The sequence below is a fragment of the Primulina eburnea genome, chromosome 17 (genome assembly GCF_022965805.1).
Source record: "Primulina eburnea isolate SZY01 chromosome 17, ASM2296580v1, whole genome shotgun sequence".
Taxonomy (NCBI): domain Eukaryota; kingdom Viridiplantae; phylum Streptophyta; class Magnoliopsida; order Lamiales; family Gesneriaceae; genus Primulina; species Primulina eburnea.
The window spans coordinates 535,685-544,236 of NC_133117.1; the positions used below are offsets into that span (position 1 = coordinate 535,685).

The 8,552-nt window shown below is 31.4% G+C and overlaps 1 long non-coding RNA gene across 1 annotated transcript; it reads right to left on the reverse strand.

The window, feature by feature from the left end:
* Nucleotides 1–358: 358 nt before the first annotated feature.
* On the reverse strand, nucleotides 359–922 carry LOC140818601 (uncharacterized). Its single transcript, XR_012115006.1, has 4 exons — nucleotides 892–922; nucleotides 712–801; nucleotides 562–591; nucleotides 359–414 (listed from the first exon to the last, which is right to left on the reverse strand). It is a non-coding gene; the product is annotated as an uncharacterized lncRNA (long non-coding RNA).
* Nucleotides 923–8,552: the final 7,630 nt, after the last annotated feature.

An 8,552-nucleotide genomic window follows, 5' to 3' on the forward strand; every position in this document is an offset into this window, starting at 1 on the left:
GATGAGCCAGGGATAATAGGGCCTTTGATGGGCCTGTCTTCCATAATGGGGCCCTAAGATGGGCCTGTCTTCCATGGGGTATCAAAATTCATAGAACAAATATATATATACAGTACATGAAATTTATTTGAAGTGAAGAGTTGACATCCCTTAACTTTATTTATAATGAAAAAATAATCTAAAAATGGTATAAAAAAAGTGTATAAATATCGACTCACATTCATCACTTCCATTCATCAACAATGGCGAGCATTATAGAACTCAAATTTTGGGTTCTAACATTACTTCTCGCTTCACTAGGCACTTCTAGTGCAACTTTTATACCATGCATATCAATTCCTTTGTTGGAAAAATTTTGTCCACCTCCACCACGTCCCCCACCAATACACCCACCTCCACCGCCGCCGCCCTCACCTCCACCACCCTCACCCCCACCGCCACCCTCACCTCCACCCCCGTCACCCTCTCCGCCACCACCCTCACCTCCATCACCGCCCCCACCTCCACGACGTCGGCCGCCACCACCTCCACGACGTAGGCCACCGCCACCGCCACCGTCACCTCCACCCCCGTCACCCCCACTGCCACCCTCTCCGCCACCACCGTCACCTCCCCCACCACCACCTCCATCCCCACCTCCCCCGCCACAACCGCCGCCACCACCTCCACCTCCACCACGTCGACGGCCGCCACCTCCACGATGTAGGCCACCGCCACCGCCACCTCCACCCCCACCGCCACCCTCTCCGCCACCACCGTCACCCCCACCCCCACCGTCACCTCCCCCACCTTCACCCCCACCTCCACCACCGTCCCCACCACCACCTTCACCCCCACCTCCATCTCCTCCGCCACCACCGTCACCACCACCTCCACCCCCGTCACCTCCACCGCCACCCTCTCCGCCACCACCATCGCCCCCACCCCCACCCCCACCATCACCACCACCACCCTCGCCACCACCTCCATCTCCTTCGCCACCACCTCCACCTCTATCTCCACTTCCACCACCACGACGTCGATCGCCACCACCTCCACCACGTAGGCCGCCGCCACGTCGTTAGACATCTCCGATCACCTTCTGCTCTACATGCTACGTACAAAACGTTAAGAAATAAAACTTTCCATGGCCTAGATTATCCAAAGAAAGCGACTAAATAAATAACCCTTGAAGATGCTTTATATTTGTATGCTTCAAATATACGTACTCTGGGTTTCATATTCGCACATGTATATTTTACAAATAATTAAATAAAACAAATCAAGGCCGGTTTCTCGAGGAATTGATTAATCATTAGATCTCGTTTTTATGATTGCTTATTTTTTATTTATGTTTATCTTGTGATATAGCACGCATTACCGTGGAACTTAAGTTAACACCACATTATAAGGAATAATCTTGACTTATTAAATAATCACAAAATTTCTTCTGAGACGGTCTTACAAGTAAATTTTGTGATACATGTATTTTATTTGATCACCCATTAAAAATATAATTTTTATATCAAAATTATTGCTTTTATTGTGAATATGAGAAGAGTTGACTCATATCACGAGTAAAGATCTGCGAGACCATCACACCTACTCATAAATAATTTAATTAAAATAGTTTAACTCTCAGTCACTTAAATTTTATCTCTTGATCTAAATCACCGCTACAATTGTACTGACATTGCACTATAACCAAATCATAATAATATATCGTTAATTAGAATAATAATGCTATGTTTTGTGTAGTTTTTCATGAGAGAATGCAAAATAAATCTCACCAAAATTAAGTTGGTGTTTTTCGTTCGAAAAAAATAATAAATAATGAGATGCGAAAACACATACGTACATAATTAGACTAAAGTTGGTGAAATTTTTACCTATTTTTTGAGATTGATACATATGCATAGCGTAATGTATTGTTTTTATAATCATGTGTGCTTTTTATTTATCCTTTGATAGCTGTTTCGGAAAAATAATTGGGGATCTGGTATTGTAATCGTCGTTTTTATTTGGTGTTTAATCGGAAGTTTGACTTCCCTATGTTTGTTTCGGAGGAAAAATGAGTTTGTTTTCTGCTTAGTTTGGAATTTAGCTGCTAATGCTTGTTCAAAGTGGAAAAAAAGGCTGGAAGAGTGATTAAAGATGGGATGGAATATTTTTGTTAATTTGTGCTGTGGTGTTGTTTTTGGGTTATTTGATCGGATGCTAAGATGTAGATGATAGAAGATTTGCATTTAAGGTCAGGATTTACGTTGAAGGGATTTTACTGTTGGTACCTGAGCAGAAATCCTGTTGCAAACATTTCATCTCAGAAGTGGTGGAACTTTTGCATTATTATTGTGTGCTATTTCATTTATCGGAGATTAGTGTTATTCTTCTTGAAATGGAAAAATATTTATAAGATTTCTTTATTGCGAGATTTCCCATCTTGCAATTTAGGTATTATATTTTGATTTCACGGATACCACCATCAAGTATTGAAAATGAATATTAATAAAAAAATATTAATATTAATGAATATACTGATACATATAATGAATGATTATCAATAAGTATTATGAATGAATACTAATAAGAATGATATCAAATGAAGTATCACTTTGTTATTTAATGAATACCAAAAAGTATTGTGAATGAATATTACTGATATTATAAATTAATATTCATAAGTATAAATAAAAAATACTAATAAGTATAATGAATAATTACCATAAGTAATATGGATTAATACTAATAAGAATGATATCAAATGAAATATTTCCTTGTTATTTAATGAATACTAATGATTATTATAAACGAACACTGATAAGTATAATCAATGATCACCAATAAGTATTATGGATTGATACTAATAAGGTATCATCTTGTTATCTCATGATTGTCAAATAAATCATTCAATGAATATAAAAAAAATATTGTAAATTAATATTGATGAGTATCTTATGAATCATAATTAATTTTATAAATGACAAAATAATTTGACGCATGTTAGTATTTAAAGGGCTACATTAAATATCACTTGACAAAAATTAAGTACTTTGTGTACCAATTTAGGTGTCCTCTTGTTGTTTTATGAACGCCAAATAAGTCATTAAATGAATATCAATAAGTATTGTGAATTAATACTGATGATTATTTTATAAATCATTAATTTTATAAATGCCAAGAATTTTGACAAATTTTAGCATTTAAAAAGTCACATCAAGTATTAGGGGTGTTCATCGGTCGGTTCGGTTCGATTTTCGGTTTTTTATTTCGGTTTTTTCGGTTTTCGGTTTTACAAATATATAATCCGATATCCGAACCATTTTTCTTCGGTTCGGTTTTCTACCGAAATGATTCGGTTATTTCGGTCGGTTAGTTCGGTTTTGATACAATTATTTAAATTAACAATATAAATATATTATAAAATATAATATGTTATCTTTTTAAATGATTTCTTAGTAAAATATTTAAATATAAAGTACAAATGAATTACATAAACAATAATCAACTAAGTATTATTAAAAATAATTCTTCATTCACTAATATCATCTCAATAAATAATATAAAATAAAAATAACATTATTAATTTAATTAAATTTCGGTTTTTTCGGTCGGTTCGGTTTTGACATTTATAATCCGAAACCGAACCAAATTAATTTCGGTTTTAACATTTATATCCGAATTATAAAATTCGGTTTTCGGTTCGGTTTAGTGTTCGGTTTTTTCGGTTTGGATTTTCGATTTTTTCGGTTTTATCCGAAGTTTGAACACCCCTATCAAATATCATCTTGCAAAAACTAGGTATTTTCTTTACCAATTTAGATATCTTCATTTTATTTCATGATTGTTAAATAAGTCAATTAATGATTATCACAATTATTTTCAAAATTGTTTGATATAAGGTAAGCGAAGTCACAAAAAATCCTGAAGAAAATAAATCAATTGAGAAAACATAAAAAAGGCATAAGATCATTCAAATTAACTCAATCTCAAAACAAACTCATAATCAATAAAATCATTATAGTGACCGCTGCTAACTGTGACTGAATTTTGTTGACTACTTGAAAATCCAGTGTTTTCATACGTAATTGAGTATTCAAACGACAAAAGCAAGTATCTGAAAACTCAAATTAGGTATTTTGTAGGTCAAATAAATATTTACTCGAAACAAACTCATAACAATAAAACACATATTGGTTTATTTGCTTGTTACAACTAAAACAATCATCAAACACATAAAATGCATGACATGTGACCAACAATAGACTCATATTTTTTAAAACATAGCTATGCTATTTTCTTGAGAAGGCTTATAAATAAGTAGAAAAGTTAAACAACAATCTGATCACATTCATGAATCACAGATAAAACGATAAATGTGGAAAAAAATCAGAATATCATTTTTCTATAAATTGAATTTCATATACATTTAAACTCGACTTTCAAAATTACTGAAACATAAGGGCAACAATCGATTCGCTACTGAGCTTGATCTTGAATCTTTTTTTTGAAGCCAGAAGGGAGGATGATAGGTCGGGCAGATGGATTTGTTTGGTGGAGGGGCCGATGGATTTGGTTGATGAGAAGAGAAAATTATTTGGACAAATAGATTTTGTTGAAAGGAAATAGATGTCTATATTTATGTAAATACTAAATTATATTTCATAGAGCCTGAATTCTAAAAAAAAAAAAGAGTGAATGAGAGATTTTGGAGTTTTAATATTTATTTTTTCTAAAAATTTACACCGCACTCCCAAAATATTAAATCGAGAGCAAGAAATGTGAAACGAAATTTAATCTGATTCATATTTAAACAATAACATATTATTTTGTTATGTTTACATAAAAAGAAAAAATAAAAAAAATAATATTTTTTAAATAATAAATGTCATAGTAGTTTTAATTTTAAGTTTTTAAAGATGAAATGAATCAAAACACCAAAATGGGCCAAAAAAAATAGATGGCCAACTTTCCCGCACAAATATCTAACCATGCATGAAAATATCTTCCACCAGTATGCATTCACTTTCATAACCAAGTTGGGAAGAAAAATCTTCGTCGTCCCAATTATGTGCTGTTAAACGGCTTGGTATGAAGCCGATGACTGCGCCGAGCCAGCCGAGCAAATACTAAGAGGCGCTGGGCCACTCGGGGATTTATTAGCTAGATCGTCTGGCATATATGTTACTTTGTCACGGCGTTGTTCGCACTACCGTTTATTTTCGCGCCTTACTCCTCTTTATGCACGTCATTCCTACTAACCACCAATTATAAGTTGCCACGTGTGTTTGACGATCAATGAAAATCGAAAATATGTATTAACTTTTTTTAAACTATAAAGATTGATTTTATCTAGAATTTTATTTTTTATATAAACAAATTGACAGAAAAAAATTGGAAAATTGATGGCGCTCTATAGAATGTCGACTCATTCATTTTCTAATAAATTTTTATTTGTTATTGTTGTTGCCATTACTTATTATCGTAATTATATTTTTACTTGGGAAAAAAAAGCCAAACAAAAAAATGGGTTCAAAGACTTCCTTACCACGAATAAGAATGTTAAAATTAGTGAATAAATATCAATGATCACAAATAAAGCGTCAACGTTAACTCAATGATTATCTTCAAATCGATCATATCAGTATTGATCATTTTGACGAGAGAAAATTAATATCACTCTCCAACAAAATTAGTTATTTCACTCTAATTAACTTAAGCTTATTCACACAAGCACAATAAGAACGAGTATTATTATATTCAGTCCATATAGATTTTTGTGCCTAAAAAGAGAGCTTAGTAAGTAAGGAACATGGAAAATTGAGATAGATATTTCGACTTCATATTATATTTCGAAGAGAGTATTAGATATTTTATATTCTGAAATGCATAGCAAAATAAGAAGTTCAACATTTGTCTTCGAGTTGCATTACTTTTTAACTCTACAACAAAAAAACGTTGCTGTTGTAATGATTACTTATTTCAATCATCGCTTCTATGTCGACGATTTTATTAAAAATGTCTCACATGTAACAACGATTTATTTATAACCGTCCCTAAGGACAAAAAATTGTTTTTAAAATTATTATTTTATTCATTTCCATAAATACATTATATAAAAAAATAAAAAACTTATGTTTTTATATTAATAATACATATTCGTATTTGCGTATGAATTTTCTGAATAAATTGTCATACGCACAACTTCGATAACAATATAAATTTTAATGTGGAGTTGTAGCAACCATTTACGTATAATTTCATTGTTTCTATGTCGCAAACATTAGTTATTGATTGAATACAAGTCGATATATTTTAACTGGTGATAATATTTTTTTCGCTCTAAATATCATTAATAAATTGGGACATATAAATTTAATGATTTGTTGATTTTAACATTTTTTATTGAATAAATATAAATTATATATTTTCGGTGGGACCCGGATTGGATCCGCCGGTTTCACGAGGCGGGTGGGGGCGGGTCTCGGATTTGGTCAAACCAACCCCAACCCGGACCTGTTCTCATCCCTCCAAAGGACACATAAAAATAAGGTAAATTTCATACAACTTTCTTGTGAAATAATCTCAAAAGTACTCGTGAAAAATACATATACACCTAATCCCTTATGTTTGTTTTTTTAAAAAGGCTCGTGGATCGCTAAAAAAAGTATTAATTTGATTAGAACCCTTTGTTACTTTTATACAAAATAAATTTTCATCATATTTTCTGCATATAGTTCAATCTATAATAAGTAAAAAGAATATAAATTACATTATTTTTTATGTTTTATTTTTTTAATCAAGTTCATGTTGTATTTTAATTTTATTTATTCGATCAGTTATTGTGTCATGTTGCACTTTACCCCATAACAATATGTATTGAGATTATTTGAGTAAAAATTCTTATGGTCGAACAAAAAAATTGGAATTATTTTTATTAATTTAAAAAATTTTAGTAGTTTATTTGTAAAATTATACGATTTTTGTGAATAAAATTATCAAATAATTTTAATCAATTTATAAGTCACTATACATATCATAAACAATTTTAAATAGTTTATAAAATTACCTAATCAACTTGGATGAATGTCTCAAGCAAAGTTATAATAATAATTATCAATATTTTTTTTTTTAGTTTGAGAGAGGTAATTGTGATAATTAACTATCGAACTTGACGTTTCATCCAAAACTTGAATCTTTAGTGTCGGATTATAGTGATATTTTTTGACAAGATTCCCTTTAAATTTTGGAGATTATTTTATTATCCGAAAATAAAAAGTATACATATTTAGGGGTGATCACAGTGCGGTTTTGCGGTTTTTTTAAAAAACTTCAAACCGAATTGCCATATGCGGTTGGTTAGTATTTTGAAAAATTAATCGCGGTTTTACATGAAAAATTAGTCTTACGGTTTTGAGCGGTTTCGAGCAGTTGCGGTCGGTTTACAATTTTTTTTAATGAAAATAATTAGAACATATACTCTAATTTATTTCAAAACAACAACAATATATTGTCTTCAAATATAAAATATAGTTCAAAGTATGTAAAGATTAAAATAGATAAAACAATAATCAAGATTCAAAACTAAGTTAATAATTTAACAACACAACGCATTCACAACAAAATGACATTTACACTATTTTTTTTTTTTTTTACTTTCAAACTTCAAACAAAAAATTGTAGCAAAAGAGATAAATATTTTAACAAAAGACTTATTTGAAGAATAATTAAAAAAATGAAAAGTTTTATTTGTAAGAATAATAATTTTGAAGAGTGATTGGATATAATGAATGATGATATATTTATTTGAATATGTTGTTTACAAATTATTATAATTATAGGCCCAATATCATGGCAAGCGGTGCGGGTTGGTACGGTTCTTGGCAAAAAAAATAACCGAACCGCGTATGCGGTGCGGTTTATGATAAATATTTTTCGCGGTTTTTATAAATGATTATGTAAAACGGTGCGGTGCAATTCGGTTCGGGCGGTTAATAAAAAATTTTGATCACCCCTATACATATTTAGACTCAACAAAAAAGAAATCAATTCATTAACCCATAGAATTCATTAGCAATTTGTTTCTAGCAAGACATCAAATCCTTACAAACATATATACCATAGGAATTGCCAAACCTACAAACCCTGAAAATTCCCTTGGGGGTGGGGGTGTATTCAATGTAGGAGGTTTATTGACTTTTAATGACTTTTGTAAATTTTAAAAGTTTAGATGTATTCAATTAAGACTTTTACATACTATATAGAAGTCTAGTTGTATTCAAAATAGACTTTTATAGAGTTTTAAAAAGTTAAGTGGTATTCAACATTGACTTTTAAAAACTCTATAAAAGTCTATAGGTATTCAAATTTTCAATAGACTTTTAATAATTTCATGGAATTCATTAACATACAAACATTAAAGCCTAAGGTACAACTATAAATTGTCAAAAATTATATTTGGTTTAACCCAAAGATTTGGATTGATTTTTAAAACTTCTATCTCATACACAAGCTATTTATTTTTCTTTGTCGCTTCATATCACATCTCTTCTTATCTTCTCTCTTCTCCTCTATCT